General features: G+C 45.8%; 1 protein-coding gene across 1 annotated transcript in view; it reads left to right on the forward strand.

Moving 5' to 3' along the window:
• The first annotated feature begins 11,341 nt into the window (after positions 1-11,341).
• Positions 11,342-17,499, forward strand: part of LOC127568211 (LIM homeobox transcription factor 1-alpha-like) — a 260,903-nt gene continuing 254,745 nt past the window's right edge. The window contains exons 1-2 of the mRNA XM_052011693.1: positions 11,342-11,406; positions 15,847-16,428. The gene's annotated coding sequence lies outside the window, so the exon portion shown is untranslated. The remainder of the gene's footprint in view (positions 11,407-15,846; positions 16,429-17,499) is intronic.

Genomic DNA, 17,499 nt, shown 5'->3' on the forward strand with positions numbered 1-17,499 from the left:
CTATCAATTTCCACCTTTTCCCCCTACCCCACTCCCTTCTCTGATCCCAGGTCTAATCTCTGTTTCCTCGTGTTTATGCTCCAGTGCTTCTGCAGAAACATTTCCACTTGCTCTTCACTGAGCTGTTCACGTGGTTCCTTCACCTGTTATTTCTCATCTCTAATAAGAATCGGGTTAAGTGAAGAAATATTTTGTAGCTTTTCTATTAAGTCATTTTTTTCCCATAATGAGTAGCAGTTGCTGTAGTGAGGTGAATACCAAATGTGCCTATCTAATTGTTCTCTTGGTAGAGTTTATAAGTATTCAAATTCATAGGAGGAGGATGTGCAACTGTCATGCATGAATTTGGGTTATGGAAGTACATGTGACGGTGTTTCCCTATGTGCAGAGAAGCTTTGGCGCTGGTGACTCTGGGGAAATAACCACCTCCAGTTTTCCCTGAGCGAGAATGTGCGGATAATTTGACCCAGTGATGGTCTATGCAGAATGCTTCACGTGAAGGTACAAACAATAATGACTCCCCGGTGACTGGAAAGGTTAACATCACTCATTAGATGTTAGTGTTTGAATTGTCCCAAGATGCATTTAACTAGGTGATAAATCAACTTTTTATGTTTATTAATCTGCAAACTGTGTGTTCTTTCATTTCTATTATAAAAAATTAACCAAGTCTCTATGTACTAATGATCCCTGATCTGTGTGACTATCATGTGGAGAGATTGTTCATTATACAGCTGTGCAAATGAGCTGCTTTAGATATTTCCATGCCAGTACTTCCTGCCAGAATGAAGCAGATTTTGATATTTTTAAATAAAAATATTTGTTGCATTAATACCTTATTGGGCAGAAAATATACTTGTATGGTGAGCAACCGGAATGGATTTTCAAGGGCATTTGAGTCTGTGTTAAATAATCAAACATAATGTAATTTGCAAGTCCATGATCCAGAAGGAAGCAATCAAATGGATTAAATATGTAATCTTGATTTACCTCATGATGATGTGAAAATGATGTTGCTGTTTGGCTTCAAAAATTATATCACATAATTTGAATAATTTGGTTATGCTTTACCTAGCTTGAAAAGAGTGTCAAACAGACTCACAAGAAGTGTTCCAGGGTAATGGGGCTTCAGTAATGTGGAGACCCTGGGATTGGAGCACAGTGTTGAAGTGATTTAATATTGTTACAAGATGGAAGCGGCATTGATAGTGCAGATAGGGGGATGGCACTCCTATTGGCCAAAGGGTCATAAACCTGGGGACAATGATTTAAGCAGGGCAGCACGGTAGTGTAGCGGTTAGCGTAATGCTATTACAGCGCCAACGACCCGGGTTCAATTCCGGCCGTTGTCTGTAAGGAGTTTGTACGTTCTCCCCGTGTCTGCGTGGGTTTCCTCCCACATTCCAAAGGTGTACGAGTTAGGAGCTGTGGGCATGCTATGTTGATGCCAGAAGTGTGGCGATACTTGTGGGCTGCCCCCAGAACACTCTACGCAAAAGATGTATTTCACTGTGTGTTTTGATGTACATGTGGCTAATAAATAAATATCTATAATATAGATATCAGATGACAGGTGAGAAGAATTGTTGTTATCATCTGGCCTCTGGCTGAAAATGTGAGAGGTGTCAAAATGGAAACTTTGAAAAGGGACGTGTATGTATGTTTAATAAGGAAAGTCTTGCAGGGCTAGAGGGAAGGAACAAGGGATTAGGTCAAAGGAACAGCAGGGGAAATTAAACCTCTCCATTTTCCCCGTTCTCTCCACATCATGCTGACCTTTGCTGTGTTCCCATCCTAGAGTCATAGAGCGATGCAGCACAGAAACAAGTCCTTCAGCCCATCGAGCCTGCACTGGCCATCAACCATTTACACTAATCCTACATTAGTACCATTTTATTCTCCCCCCAATTCTCCCACCCACCTACACACCAGGAGCAATTTACAGTGTCCAACTAACCCATCAACCAGCATGCCTTTGGGACATGGGAGGAAACCGGAACATCTGGGTGAAACCCATGTGGTTACAAGGAGAATGTACAAACTCCACTGAGACAGCGCAGTAGGGCAGGATTGAACCCAGGTCACTGGAGCTATGAGACAGCAGCTCTACCAGCTATACTACTGTGCAACCCAAGACGTTGGTTTGCTTGTCCTTCCAGTGGATTTGGAGATAATATTGAAGTATGGGTGTTGAGAGATAAACCAGCCCAAACTTCTGCCTTTAGAGAAAGGGTCTTGAGAGGACATTGTAATACATTGTCTCAAAATGGCTCCTTGAAAGTGGCTGCGCATGTCGATAGGGTGGAAAAGAAGGTGTATGGTGTGCTTGCCTTTACTAGTCGAGGCATTGAGTTCAAGAGTCAGGAAGTTATGCTGCAGCTTCATAAAACTCTGGTTAGGCCGCATCTGGAGTATTGCATTCAGTTCTGGTCGTCCCATTAAAGGAAGGATGTGGAGGCTTTGGAGAGGGTGCAGAAGAGGTTTATCAGGATGCTGCCTGGATTAGAGGGCATGTGCTATGAGGAGAGGTTGGACAAAGTTGGGTTGTTTTATCTGGAGTGGTGAAGGCTGAGGAGACCTGATAAAAAATTTATAAGATTATGAGAGGCGTAGACAGGGTAGACAGACAGTATCTTTTTCCCAGGATTGAGATGTCTAATACTAGAGGGCGTGTATTTGAGATGAGAGGGGGTAAGTTCAAAGAAGATGTGTGGGGTGAGTTTTTTTTACATAGAGTATGATGGGTGCCTGGAATGCGCTGTCAGAGGTGGTGGTGGAGGCAAATACGATAGAGGCATTTAAGAGGCTCTTAGATAGGCACGTGAATGTGCAGCGAATGGAGGGATATGGACATGTAGGCAGAAAGGACCAGTTTAATTTGGTGTTTAATTACTAGCTTATTTAGTCCAGCACAATATTGTGGGCTGAAGGACCTGTTCCTGTGCTGTACTGTTTTATGTTCTATGTTTTAACATCTGTCTGAGCTGCTGGGCTTGCCAGTAATTTGAAGAGTGAATCCACCTCTCAGGAAGGCTACTGGTTTGAAAAGCAAAAACTTGCAGATGCTAGAAATCTGAAATCAAAACAGAAACCACTGAAAGTCAAAGTTGAGTTTATTGCCATCTGCACAAATCCATGTATGCACAAGTGCAATGAAAAACTTGCTTGCAGCAGCATCACAGGCACATAGCATCAGATGCACAACATTCACAAGAAAAACATAAACAAATTATACACAACACAAGAAAGAACACAACTAGAACACAAAAAAAAAAGTCCATCGTAGTGAAAAGTGATCATAGGGTTGCTGTACTGAGGTAGTGATTAGGGTTGTGCCGGTTAGTTCAAGAATGGGGTTGGTGAAGGAAAGTAGTTGTTCTTGAATCAGGTGGTGTAGAACTTCAGGCTCCTGTACCTCCTGCCCAATGGTAGCTGTGAGAAGACGGCATGGTCCAGGTGGTGGGGATCTTTGATGGATGTTGCCGCCTTGAGGCAGTGCCTCCTGTGGATGGTGGGGAGGGATGTGCCTGTGATGTATTGGGTTGAGTCCACTAAGCAGCTCAGGCAGCATCTGAAACAGTCAGTATTTCAGGTGGATGAGCTTTCATCAATATGCTCTAAGTAAGCCGCAGATTTGATTTGTGGACACTGTGCAGTTAGCTGATAGTGGGAGCTGCACCACAAGTTGGTCCTGAGCGGGGCAGCAAATGGTGACCACAAAACTACAGACTTCCCACAAAAACCCATCTGGTTCACTAATGTCCTACAGGAGAGGAAATCTGTCCTTACCCTGTCTGGCTCACCTAATGTGGTTGACTCTTTAAATGCCTTCTGAAACGACCAAGCAAGCCACTCAGTTCAAGGACAGTTAGGGATGGGCAGAAACCGCTGGCCTCGTCGACCAAGCCCTGATCCTTGAAGGGTGAAGAGAAAGGAGAGGCAGTAGTGGGCAGTGCAACTGTTCCCTCAGATGAGTCAAGAAAAGAGGAGAAAAAATACAAGTGTGTGTTCCAGATAACTGCAACGAGAGAGGAGAGAGATCACATTAGAGACTCTGATGATGCTGGTGCAGAATCTGCAATCGGCTGTGACGTAGGCTACCTCAAAAAAAGCTCCCAATAAAGAGCTACTGTATATTTTTATCCCAACGTATTATATTGCATATGAAGCATTCAAAACCTTTAATTAGATTTCAGCCTAGATAACAAACTTACACTTCTTGTATACTCGAAGCAGAAATATGCTAGCCTTCTGTTTAAAAAAAATCTTGAAGATAACAATCAATGTCTCTGCTTCTAAAAAAAATTGGTGCTATTTCCTGTCCATTCCCATTGTTACCACATGGGGGCAGGCTCTGCTCAAAGACTGCACTCTGGGCACTCATCCACCCACTTGTACTGCATTATTTAAAAATCATTTTCATTGTATTGATTTATACAAGCAAGTATTAACCTTGGAGGCTAGAGCGCATGATGAAATATTTGCCACAGACTCTTGACTTCATTATATTGAACAACCAACCATTTGCAATTAATATTCTTCTTCAGGAAACTTTGCAACCTTGGGCTGGAGATTGGAAAGTTCCCAAATATTGTAAGGTTGATTAAGTAAATTCACAAAGGCTAATGGAATGTGAAAGGGGTGTGGAATATAAAAATAGGGAAGTTTTGATGCAAATTTACAGGCAGTGGCAAAGACTGCTGCTGGAGTACTGTGTGGAATTTTGATCTCCTTATTTAAGGAAGTATATGTTTGCATTTGAGGCAGTGCAGAGAAGATTCACTGGACTGATTCCTGGGATGAAAAGATTGACATATGAAAAGAGGTTGAGCAGGTTGGGCCAATACTTGTTGGAGTTTAGAAGAATGAGAGGTGATCTTATTGAAATGTATAAGATCCTGAGATGTCTTGACAGACTGGACGCTGAGGGGATGCTTCCCCTAATGGGGGGTCTCCAGAACTAGAAGGCATAGTTTCAGAATAAGGGGTCACCCATTTAAGATAGACATGAGGAGACATTTCATCCCTGAGGGCAGTGAATGTTTGGAATTCCCGACCCCAAAGAACGACCAGGAGTCACTGAATTTATTCACGGCGCAGACCGACAGACTTGTAAACTACAAAAGGGCCATGGTGTTGAGGTCAAGATTGGATTAGCCGAGATCTTACAGAATGGAGGAATAGGTTTGATGGGCCAAATGGCCTGCTGTTCCTGTTTCTAGAGTGCCAAATGTAGCACGTGGCATGGAAATCTGCCCTTCTTGTCTTGGACTGGCCCAATGGGAAACTGCTGGGACAGGGGCGATGCCAGTTTCTCCTCCCATCCGATCTTGATCCATGTTGACATCAGACCAGAGCTATTCTCTCACATTAGTCGAGAAAAGAGGCAAGCGCTTCCAAATTCAGCTTTGCATCCTATTAGGCAGATCGGCTAAAATTACTTCCATTGTTTTTCATAGAAAGTGTCCTCTCTGTGTCTTCACATTCTGTGTACTTTATGTTTGTTAATTTTTACTGTGTATTTTTGAACGGTTAAGGTCTGCAAAGAGAGTAACTTTCTTACCAGAACTTACCCTGTGAAAAACAAATTGTGAAACATTGCTCAACTAGGGCTGCTCTGTTCACTTCTTATTGATGATGAAATGTGGGTCAGGGGTGGGGTGGGGGGAAGGAGCGTGTGGAAGAGGCAGATACCCTCCATCTCCCGTGGATTGTTTAATAACAGAAGTTGGAAAGCATTGGTTGATGGTTTTACCACCCTATGGCAACAGAACAACACAAAAATCATAAAGCCACACAGCACGGGTAAAGTCCCTTCAGCCCACTGAGTCCATGCTAACCATCAAACACCCATTTAAACTAATTCCATTTTCCTCATCAACTCCCTCAGATTTAACACGCCAGCGGCAATTTACTGACCAATTAACCTACCAACCCGCACGTCTTTGGGATCGGAGGGAAGACTGGAGCATCCTGAAAACCCACGGGGTCACAAGGAGAACGTGCAAACTCCACACAGACAGCGCCCGAGGTCAGGATTGCTCCCAGCTCGCTGGAGCTGTGAGGCAGCGGCTCTACCCACTGTGGAGAAGGTGAATGATGTGTGTGTGTGTGAGAGAGAGAGAGTGCATTTAGGTGGATGTAGTATATCATGGTGAAGGTGTTGGTTGAAGAAATGTGAAGTGTACAGTAACATTAGGACTACAGGCTATTCAGTCAGATAAACACTTATATTTACCCATTTCGCTCCAAGTTCCTTGATGCCTTCCACTAACAAAACCCAAATGATACTGAAGTGAAGTTGTACAGGTGCTGTTCATGGGCTGGAGGAAGTGGTGGAGGGGAGAACTCACAAAAGGAATTGTGCATGAGGACAATGATTTTTGGAATGGCTTTTGCCAGAGTAAAAAGCAAAGTCCTGGTTGCTACATCAGCTTGTTATAATGTATTTTTCAAGCTGAATTTCGGCAGGTTTTAATTTGGTTTAAAAACACCGTTCAGTTATTGCAAGGTCATTTTCCCTTCTTCTTGGGCACTGGCACGCAGTCGTTGACTGTAGCTGTCAGGCAGAGATGTCAATTATTATTAAAAGTGGAAGAATTCATTAAAACTTTCAAGGACAACCTAGGTCCATGAAGGAGAGAGGAATGCAGACAGAATACAGTCCTTGCAGCGCAGCTGAAAGGTGAAGCTTCAGTTCAAATAACATGGTATAATTCTGTTCAGCACTGAGATGACTATACAAGTCGAGATCTCATTGTTCTATATGGTACCTCTTACACGCTCTTCATCCTGTACACCTGGGCTACAGAAGGTGTTTCAAACACATGAAGTAACTAGAACTACTGTGCGTGAGCTGCAGATATAACAGATATAACCCTGGACTTGCCCCCATGAAATTCATCTCAACGGAACATTGTCATAAAGAATCATGGATCATACAGCACACAAACTGTCCATGTTGTCCTAATGGTCCACACTGATCATTAAGCACTCGCTCTAATCCTACACTAATCCTATTTACTCTCCCCACATTCCCATCGACTCTCCCTAGATTCTACCACTCACCTACACTAAGGGCAGTTTGCAGTGACCATCTGTATTTGTGAAACAGATGTACAGTAGAAATGATTTCCAGTTGCTATTCTACCCTGGCACTGGGCAGACCTACAGGTTATTTCAGTCCATGAAAACCTGAACACATCGGTGAGAAGGGTAATCACTAGCTTGTGTTCCAACGGAACCTACTGCTAGTCTAACGATTCCAGCAAAGAGCTTCACCCCACTCCCCAGAAGAATTTTCCCCTTTAACAAAAATAACGATTGCCCAGAAATAAATTAACTCTATGGTCAACCTCGGCTGGAAGTGGTTTTACTTTGAAATGCCAGAAGTTTTGGAATATGCTCAAGGACTGATGTGACCACATGTCTATAGAGTGTCCATTCCTCAACTTTTGTAACAGTTCATCCTGTTTGCATTCATATTTTCTGATAACTTCTGAGGCCATTTGGCCCAGTGAGTCTATGCTGACTCCATCCCCCCCCCCCCCCACCTATTTCCCTGTTGCCTATTCTCTCTTACATGGTCATCAGCTCCATCCTCATTCTTCTGCCACCCACCTGCACTAGGGAAAATTTAAGTGGCCAATTAACCTACCTGTACCTCTCTGGGATGTCGGCGGGGGGAGGGAACCGGGGCACCTGTGGAAGACCCCACCCAGCCAACTTCACACACGTGCAAACTCCACACAGAGAGGTCAGAATTGAACCAGGTCACTGGATCTGTGCAACGGCACTAACTACTACACCTCTGTTGCCCTGTACTCACCATAAGGAAGTGTCATCAGTCTGGAGTTTAACTTTGGAAGGATAGTTCATATGGAACAAAATATTATGAGATTATAGAACGCTAAGGTTGTCCAGACAGAATGATGCCCAGGATGTTGCTTAGTAAGTGGAAGTTTATGAGGGAGGCGTCTTTTGTAGTCTGTTCACTTGTGAGCGGTACACTGGCCTTAACTATTTCCTGAACAGCGCATTTATTGTCAGTAGATGATGCTCTGTTACCCGGCGCCGACACTGCTTCCCTTCAAGACACCTGGAGAGACATGGTTTAACTTTGTGTTAACCGCCTACCGCTCATCACTTGTACTTATCTTAACATAGTTGTGTTCCGACATATTATTCAGGCTTTTTGATTTGTGGCCATGAAATAATATCTATTGGTGTTTTTACAGGAGAAGAAATCCTCATGAAGTATACATTATATGTGATCGATGACTGATTTAGAAATATTGTGGTCCTTTTTGTTAATTTGGTGCTGACATTAGCTTCGGTAGTTCTGGGATCCATAGAGAAGTTTGCATAACCTTCTACCCCAGGATAACCCCAGCATCTCCACCATAACCCCACCTCTACTCACACAGATGAAGCAGAAGCAACCACTTCCCCTCTTTGCCTGCAGAATCTGCACCACTAATGTAACTGTCCCAACGTTTGGACGCATTCGCCGCCACATTTAGCATAACGAGGCCCAAAACAAACCCTCTCGCCATCCATTGGACTAATATATTGAACGCTTCAGCTTTGGTTTATAGCAGCATTTTAAAGGTTATAACAAAACCTTATAACGTCGTGAGGATCCTTTGCCTCGCAGATGCTGCATAACTCGCCGAGTTCCTCCAGCAGTTTGGTTTTGCCCCAGATTCCAGCAATCTCCTGTGTGTCGTTATGACTTTATTGCCTATGTCAGAAGTCCAAGCATTTAACCTAACCTAATACCTTCAATCCTGTTGTCTTTCACATGAAATATCTCCCCTTTCAGTTGGATGGAAAAGTACTGGGGCACCATCTGACATTTTCCTCGTTGTCCTGCATTATTGCCGCATCATCCACCGGCCCCCCACGACATCTTATCCGCTGAGGGACACAAGATGCTGCAGCTGCTGGAATCTGGAGCAACACAAAAGGCGCTGGAGGAACCCGGCGGGTCCGGCAGCATCGATGGAGGGAAACGAACAGTCGACTTCTCGGGTCGGGACCCTTCATCCGGACTGGGTCAACCTTATCTGTTGATCTCGGTCAATGCGGTTTGTGGGGACCCTGTCAATTTCTAACTACCTGCCAACACAACGTGTTTGGACCCCGGTGATTTGGGCTGTCCTGGGTATGACAGTGCAAGCAACCTTTTCTGTTTCTTTTCAACCGTTACATGCCATTGCATTAATTAGGAGGGTCAAGTAAACCTTAGAAGCCACCGAAATGTATCTCTTAAAGTTTATGAGTCAAAGCAACCAAGGTATCCCTAACAGTTATTTCACAAAGCTGGAGGGTATTGTGCTGAACCGTGTTGTAGGCAGATCGTGACTCTTTCAGAATGTCATTGGCCGCGGATCCGGATCACCGCTCATTGCTCTGAGTCTCGTTTTGTAACGAGCTCATCGGCCACCTTCGAGTGAGTTAAAGTTCAAGATCAATGCGAATCATGGGGAGCCGGACCGGGGTGACAGTAATCGCCCAGAAATCTGACATTCTGCAAACTTAGATCTCCATCCATACTGGGGCCGATGCCACAAATCCACCTCCTTCCCCAGAGAAGGGTCCCTGGCGTTTGGACCCTCTCGCCAGGATGGGACAGAGCCCCACTGCCTGCGTCATTGGCCGGGTTGTGACAAGGTGCCGCCGCCTCGCCCTCCCCACTCGCTGCGAGGGGGAGACGGCGGCACCGTGTCATTAGGCGGGGTCGGTGGCAGGGTGATGGAGAGGCACGGCGCAGTGACTGCCTCCAACCCCAGCGGCACGTCTGCTGAAGACATGCCCGTTCTGATGACTCCCCGGAGTCCCCCCACTGCAATTCATATTTGACTATCAATTCCAGATGCAAACCCCGACTGTAGCGCCCAGCCGGGGCTCCGTGCTTTTGGCATATTGAATACCACTGTTAGATGTCAATTTGTCTCCTTGCCAGGCACCCGCTACTCTCTTATCAGAGCCGGCAGGTCGCAACGTGCCAGTCTCCGCCACCCGTAACATCGAATTATAGACATTACTGAACTTTTAATCCGACTCTGCCGCCCCTGTGTTATGTTATCACTTTATCGGTACCCGGGCATACCGAACGTTAAAATCCCTAAATGTTCTAGGGGTCAGTCTCCGGTGTGTAGGCTGTGTTTTCAGAGTAAAGGTGATATAAGTTGAGCCCCCAGGGAATCAGCAATGATTTTCCGTCCACGAGTTACTCAGTCCTGTCGTCCTGGCGCTAGAAATCTGCTCTCCTCATGCTCCTGACTTCAAAGGTTCTGCAACCGTTCGGTGAAAGGAGGGTTATGTTAAGGCGCAGTTGTTCCCCTGGTATAAAGGGTTAAGTGTTGTTAACACTCGGTGAGAGGCCGCGGTTAGCAGCCTGGACATCTGTCGGGTTATCTCCTAGACAGGAGCCAGTTGTCCAGCCCTCGGTTCTCCCACAAAGTCGCCGCTTTAGTGGTGCCACCTCTGTATTCCTGGTGGGATTGGCCACCGTCAGTGAAGCGGGTGAAAGCGCCGGCGAAGCAGTCCGCCTCGCCGCTGTTAACTGGTGGGGTTACCTGTTGTGACCAGCACTCGGGCCCTCGGCCCGACTGCGCCCCCCCCCCTCCTCCGCACCTGTCCACCCCCTCCCCCAGCAACTCCAACCCCTACTCCAGACCCGCGCCTCACAAACTGCAGCCCCTCCATCATCCTCCAACCCCCTTCTCCTGCCCTGCTCCATCTCGCCTTGCTGCCCTCACCCCCCACCCCTTCCTCCCGCCCCACCCTCCTGTCCTCACTCCCTCCTCCTGCCCACCCTCCCCTCCTGCTCCACCCCACCCTGCTACCCTCAACCTTTCATCTTCCGTTGCCTCCTCCTCAAGCCCCGTACGCCCACTCCCACCCCTCAACCTAGTGCCCCAAAGCCCCTCCTGCCTCCGCCCTCCAGCCCTCTTCCTGTCCCTCCCCTCCCGTTTTCCCCACCACACTGCTCCACCCTCCTGCCCCTCACCACCTCCTGCCTTCAGCCCTCCTCTCCCTCCTGCCCTCCTCTTCCTCCTGCCCTCAATCCCTGCGGCCCTTCTCCTCCTCGCCCCCCTCTCCACTCCTGCCTTCCTGCCCCACAACTCTCCCTTCTGCCTCTCTCGTCCCTCCTCCTGCCCCTTTCCTCCAACCTCTCGTCTCCTGCCCTCATCCCTCCCCACCCCACAGCCCCCCTCACCAGCCCTGCATTGCTGGGGTGTTTGGTCCCGCCCTCCGTGGTGTGGCACCGTTTCCTAGTTGACGGATGGACGTGAAATCTTTGGCAATCTTGCTTTGTTCCCCTCCCCCCCACCCCGTCCCCTCCTCTCCCCTGGATTGTGGAGGTACTCCCTTGGGAGTCGGCCCCTGTCTGCGGAGGTGAGTTGAAAAACTCAGGCCGTTGTTATACGATCTGTGACTTGACAGCATTTTTTTTTGCACAAACGAGCGCTGGGCTGTTGGAAAGTGGTAATCACTTGGGAGGTTAGTTGGTTGATTTGTGTTTGACGCGCAATAACCCGACATCCCAATTTGTAATCGTGTAGAATTCGGTCAGAGTTTGGAAAGCCTTCTCTTGACAACATGTTCCACCGGCTTTGAAAATATATATCGGAGCCGATCGGGTTGGCGCGGTCTCACTCTGACTGCAGACGTGTTAAGGAGCCACAGATTTCGTTCTGCATTCTGTGCTCTTAGTGACTGAAATCACAGGCGGTTCCAGCGGCCCCTTTCTCTTCCCTTCCTCGTTCATCGCCTAAAGCATTTTACAATTAAACCCTTGCCGCTAAAGTTTGGGGAGCTTGTTGTTGTCTTAAAATTTCTCTTTGCAGCAAAATGACACGGACATTCAAAGGGACGATGAAATATGGAGTTTGCCCGGTCTTAGTAATTTGAGGCTAATTAAAGGAAGCGTGTATTTATGTATGTGTGAGTGATATATACTATACAAGTGTGTGTATATAACTGCGTACTATTAATGTATGAAATAAATGGTGACATGTGTAATTAGTATGCAATTTGTAATATGCATAAACAATAGTGTGTGTGCATGTGTTATTTAAAGTATTGTGTGTGTTTGTGAGTTTGGGACGTTGGTGGCGTCACCTGTACTTTGTATCCGATGAGAAACTGATGCCACAGATTGTACAAATGCCTTTTGTTTGCACGGTTCTCGGAAGGCGTCTGGGAGCTGGGCTGGGACGTGAACAGCTCGGTCTGCTCGCCACCCACTCGGCAGCCGGACCCCCGTCCTGGTGTCAACAAACCCTGTGAAACCTCCCACCCCAAATCCCTCGGTCCCATTGGCGAGGGAACGAATGAAGATCTTCCCCTATCCTACCGTTACCGGAACGAAACTCACAGGCGATTGTGAACGCCCGCGGCATCCATTAACTAGAAGGCCAATGTATCTGTCAAACCGATTCCCGTTCAACGGGACCGGTTTACACACTTTAAAATGCATCAGTAACAAGGTGGACCGGTGCCTTAAAGTTTTATTCATACCTGCCCCATAGCGCCTGATCTAAACATAATTTGAAATATCTTGGGGTTTCTTCTCGATAAGGCCTGATTATATTAATATAGGGTTGGTATTTAATTAAATACGATTGTACTAATTTACATTTACAAATAACGTTGCATTCGTGTGCATTCGACATATTTTAAGTAAATATAAAACTTTTCGAATTGCTGCTACTTATCTCCGCCGTCCGAGATTACCAGGTATTTTTAATCTATTGCATTTGGACCGATGTTTCTACGGTTCTTGCGCAGACCTTGCGCCTCCGGTAGTATCGGCTCCGTTCGTTTAATAAACTGAAGCCCTCTGAGCGAGATTTGTAATAAAAAGTGCCCCCGAGCTAAGCACGCGCAAATGAGCTCCCATCAAATTATTATCGCAAGTGCCCGCTTATTCCTTCAAGATAGCAAGCAAGACAATTATACACAAAAGCAAAAAATCGAAAAGAAAATATTAATCCTCTTTGAAGAGCGATTAAAGAGCTGGCGGTGATAAATTGGACCAGACAAGCCAGCGACATTGAATATTTGCAGTTTATGCAGATTCCAGGTCCTGTTCTGATTCTAACTTTCGTACGTTTTTTCCACCCACAAACATCGCATCCAGTTAAAATCTGCAAATCGCACGCACTTTAAAACCTTTCAACTGCAGCCGACGCACAGACCCGGCGAGCGGCGCTTTCGTTATTTCATTAACTTTTCAAAGCACTACTCGGAATTTATTAGAAATCCACAAGGTTCGCTGGTTTGGTTTGTGTCGATGTGACAGTTTTTTAAAAAATATAATTACTGAACTTATTCGTGTTTGTAAATAATAATTAATTTTAAAAATACTGAAAATCGCAATTGTTCGCCCTCATGAACGGGGATATTACATGCATTTGTATCAGTCAGTGTGTGTTATACACTATGACTATGTATAAATAAAATTATTGCATTACCTACCCATAGACCAATTGCGGTTCTATATATGTGCACGAATATATCACGTCGTCTTAACGTATATAAATAAAATAAGTAAATATATTATTAGATGTGTCTGGAAGAAGTGATATACTTTGTCGGCGACATTACACCCTATTGTATGAAATGACACTGAATATTTCTATATTATTTGGGTATATACTCTACACAACGTCTGATAATTCTTCAGACAGCACCTCCGTTAGGACTGTTCCTATATATGCACAGTACTCACTGGCTTTCTCAAATACAACTTCAAACCTTTTGCTTTAAGATGTATAACTTCACCCTGAAGGGACATTAACGACTCGCAGTAATTAAACACAGGCGAATGGTAAGGTGTGCTGATTTATAAATCTATTCTGGTGTAACCCGGCGGTGAATACGGAGCACGACACTGGTGCATCCGTCTAACTCAACGGGCCTGGAGTTTCGCCGCTTTACTTCTGGGGAAATTCATTCATATAAGCTCTACGTGTCTTCTGTGCACCCCTTACTGTCTGCTACAGATTTATATTCTGTGTACTGGTTTATACAAGGAAGCATACGTACACCCTGGTCATCTATATGCTGTAGAATATCTGTTGAATCAAATACTTAGCAGTTGCTATCACTGGGATCTCTAGCGCCGGGCCGCGGTGCATCAGCGGCGAACCTGGAGCAGGGAGAGTTCCCTGGGTGTTGACGGTAGAAAGGGCCGGTGACAGGTCCTCCTCCGGGGGCGCACGGAAGAGAAAAAGGGCTGGGGGAGGGAGGGAGAGAGGGAGAGGGAGCTCAGTAAAGCGCAAAGCGCCCCGTTTTGTTTTCAGCGGTTGTGATGAACTAGCTCAGTAACCTCGCCCTGCCCGGGGAGCTTTGCAGGGACTGTGATTCAGAATTAGGCGGATGGACTCCCAACAATAATTGGGCAGAGTTTTCTTCTTTAAGACTGTAGAAATTTGTTAAGGGTTTTAAGAAATTTTCTTTGCTAATTTTGTCTTTCTGGCCGTGTTGTTTTAAGCCGGAGTGTGCTGAGGAGTCAGTGTGAATCTGTGTGTGTGTGTGTGTGTGTGTGTGTGTGTGTTTGCGGGGTTTGTGGGCTAGGAGAGATTTCCCCCTCTCCGTCTTCTCCCTCCGTGTTCCCGGGTCTCGTCTCCGAGAGAAGTTGAGGCAGTCGCGCAGGTAATACCCGAGTGTGCAGGAGATGGCGAGGCGCGTATTTCTGTTAGCATGCGATTTTCCAGAGAAGGGGGCGAAAGAGGTCGGCATGGACGAGATGGGCCGAAGGGCCCTTGTCCGTGCTGTACAACTCTCGGACTATGGAGATGGGGGCGTTGTAAATAGGCGGGGGAGGGGGTGAACGCCGAGGGAAGAAGACGGGAGCGGGAGGAGAAATGGGGAGAGAACAGAGCAAGAACTAAAGTTACCACTTTTCGTCTGCTTTTACTTTCGTATAATTTCCCCCGCTTGACCCCCCCTCTCTCTTTCTCGACATTCTAGGGGCGCAGTCGCTCACTACATTTGCCCGAAGGGACGCAACACAGATCGAAGCGCCCGAGTCCTGGAGTTGTTTAATTGTGTGACAGGGCTGGGGTGCTGAGGGGAGAGGTGCAGGTGACAGGCAGTGTGGCGCGCACACACACACACAGAGCGGGGCAGGGGCACTGGCGTTATATGAAGCAGAATCCCGGGGAGATAAACTCAAAAGGAGAGAAAGGGGCTGAGGGAAAATATATAACCGGGGGTACACTCACCGAGATCCGGGAAATCTCTGCCGGACAGGGAGTCAAAGCGGAGAACGAAGGGGAAACGCGGTGTCAGACATTCCTTATAACAAAATAGAGATATTTCGGTGTTCAGGCAGCGTGGAAAGAAACTGTCCTTGGGGGGGATCCTGAAACTGCTCTCGCTAAGAGAGGGAAGTTCAGAGACATCAAAGCAACAGTAAATTATCCATTGAAATCTAGCCGAGCTGAATGCAGCCGCCTCGTCCTTCCATCTAAGTGGTTCTGCGGGATTTGCTTTCTTTTAAATCGATGCACACCGAAGATTTTGTTTTTGTTAATGATCTTAATACGCAAAACGATTCACTCCTTCAGAAATGTGAATGGGAGCAGAATTATTTCTGGGAATATCTATCAACATATGACCATCAAAATACACGCCTCTGTAAAACGAATATGTTCATGGTATATCTGTACCAACAAAGTTAAATGTGTCCGTTTTCAGAAATAAATGCAAAAATGTATATTATGTATGCATGTAAAAATTGTTGTAAAATACATTATAAATGTATGTGAAAATATAAAATGCCGAAACGAATTAACTTTCCTCTTCTTGCTGCCATTTCATCCCCAGCTTTACTGTGCATTCGCATCTTTGTTCTGATACTTTCCGTTCAGTGCCCATCCTTGCCCTCGCTCTGGGGGGTTTGGTCGAGAGAATCGGGCCTCCGCTCAGATAGGATCTATCCTTTTGTACCCAGCTGAGTGCGGACACTTCCTCCGCCCAGTGCCGTGTGACTGGCGGGGAGCAATCGGAGGGGTTGGACCCCAGGATCAACCCAGAAGTGGAGGTGACCAACAGAAGACCGTGTGGTTCCCTGGGAAGAAAGTTTGGGAATTGGGAGCTCTGGAAGCCACAGTCAGAATCAGACAGTCTTACCTCGTTAACCCCAGTCCCTCCACCCCCCGCCCCCAATCCTCCCAAATAGCGGGAGAGAAGACAAACACCAGCGTTAATTACAGCCAGGATTTTGGGAGTTGGACTTTGGACATGCTGGGACCATTTGACTGAGAGAGGAATTTCACATTACCTGGGACGGGCTTTGGGATCTGTCGATCAGTTACCTGCACACAGCGCCCAGGACTCTCGTCCTCTGCTCGGTTATGACCAGTTAAATCCATTCGCTCTTAAGAGTCAGTGTACCCCGACATCACGGTGAGTTGCATGCGTACATTGTCTCGCAGCGAGCTGACCGGTGCCAGTGCGCGTATTTTGTGATCAAATTAACAAGCAAAAAAAACCCCACACAGACAGGCTTTAATTTTATCTGAAAGTTTTTTGTAGGAAAATAAAAGCAGGTCGGTTTAATTCCAGATCTGTACCATTGTGCTGTTTCAATCACTAACAGCCAGATCGAATCCTTCAAATAGCCGTTTGCAGTCACCGACAGCCTTGATGATAGATATGAAACCATTTGCAGCCCCATTTAGTACACGCTGTTTTTTTTGAAGTTAATTATTAATCGGTAAGCTAACTTTTAAAGTTGGCCATAAATGTTTTTTTTAGTTTACTGGAATTTTTAATTCTAAGAACATTTCGACTATCGAGGCGTGTGTAGTATTTACACGCCGCCCTTGTTCGTATTGTCATTTTGTAATTAATAGTCCCATTTCAACAGAACTAATGCCCTTTAGCTTTCTACATTGTTAAACTTACCCATTTATTTCACATTTCCAAATCTTTCATTTTAAATTTTGAAAATTAAGTCAAACGGAAAACGTCTTTTGTTTAAAGTGAGAAATTCGAAGGTCGTTTCGAACGCGTGGTTTCTTTTTAATTATATAAATGATCGAAATCGTTTTGTAATTTTAAATATGATTATATAAATTTCACGGAAATCGGTTACGCGCTAAACTGTACTGAGTGCTTGGAATATTAACTAAAACTGTGCATAACGCAGTCAATGTTTTGTTTTAGAATTAAACGATTTTTAAAACCGATTTACAAAAAAATAATTGGAAAGATTTTTTTTGGGGGGGGAGCGAAGTTCAATTATATGCACGTACAGAGAGAGGGTTTGCATTATTTTTTTAAATCAGTTACTCGGGAAAGAGGTGTGAAATTCAGCTCCCTGTCCTGGGACGGAGTGCGTGTGAAGTTGAGGGAATAGGTTCGCTATCATCTCCTTTCCCGGCCCTTGCCTGTGCATCCTCACCGATTTCAGAAGACATGTCACGGAGAATTAATACTCCCGATGAACACAACTTTCAGAAAAGAGCCGCCGTT

This window comes from Pristis pectinata, chromosome 3, assembly GCF_009764475.1.
Source record: "Pristis pectinata isolate sPriPec2 chromosome 3, sPriPec2.1.pri, whole genome shotgun sequence".
Classification (NCBI taxonomy): Eukaryota; Metazoa; Chordata; class Chondrichthyes; order Rhinopristiformes; family Pristidae; genus Pristis; species Pristis pectinata.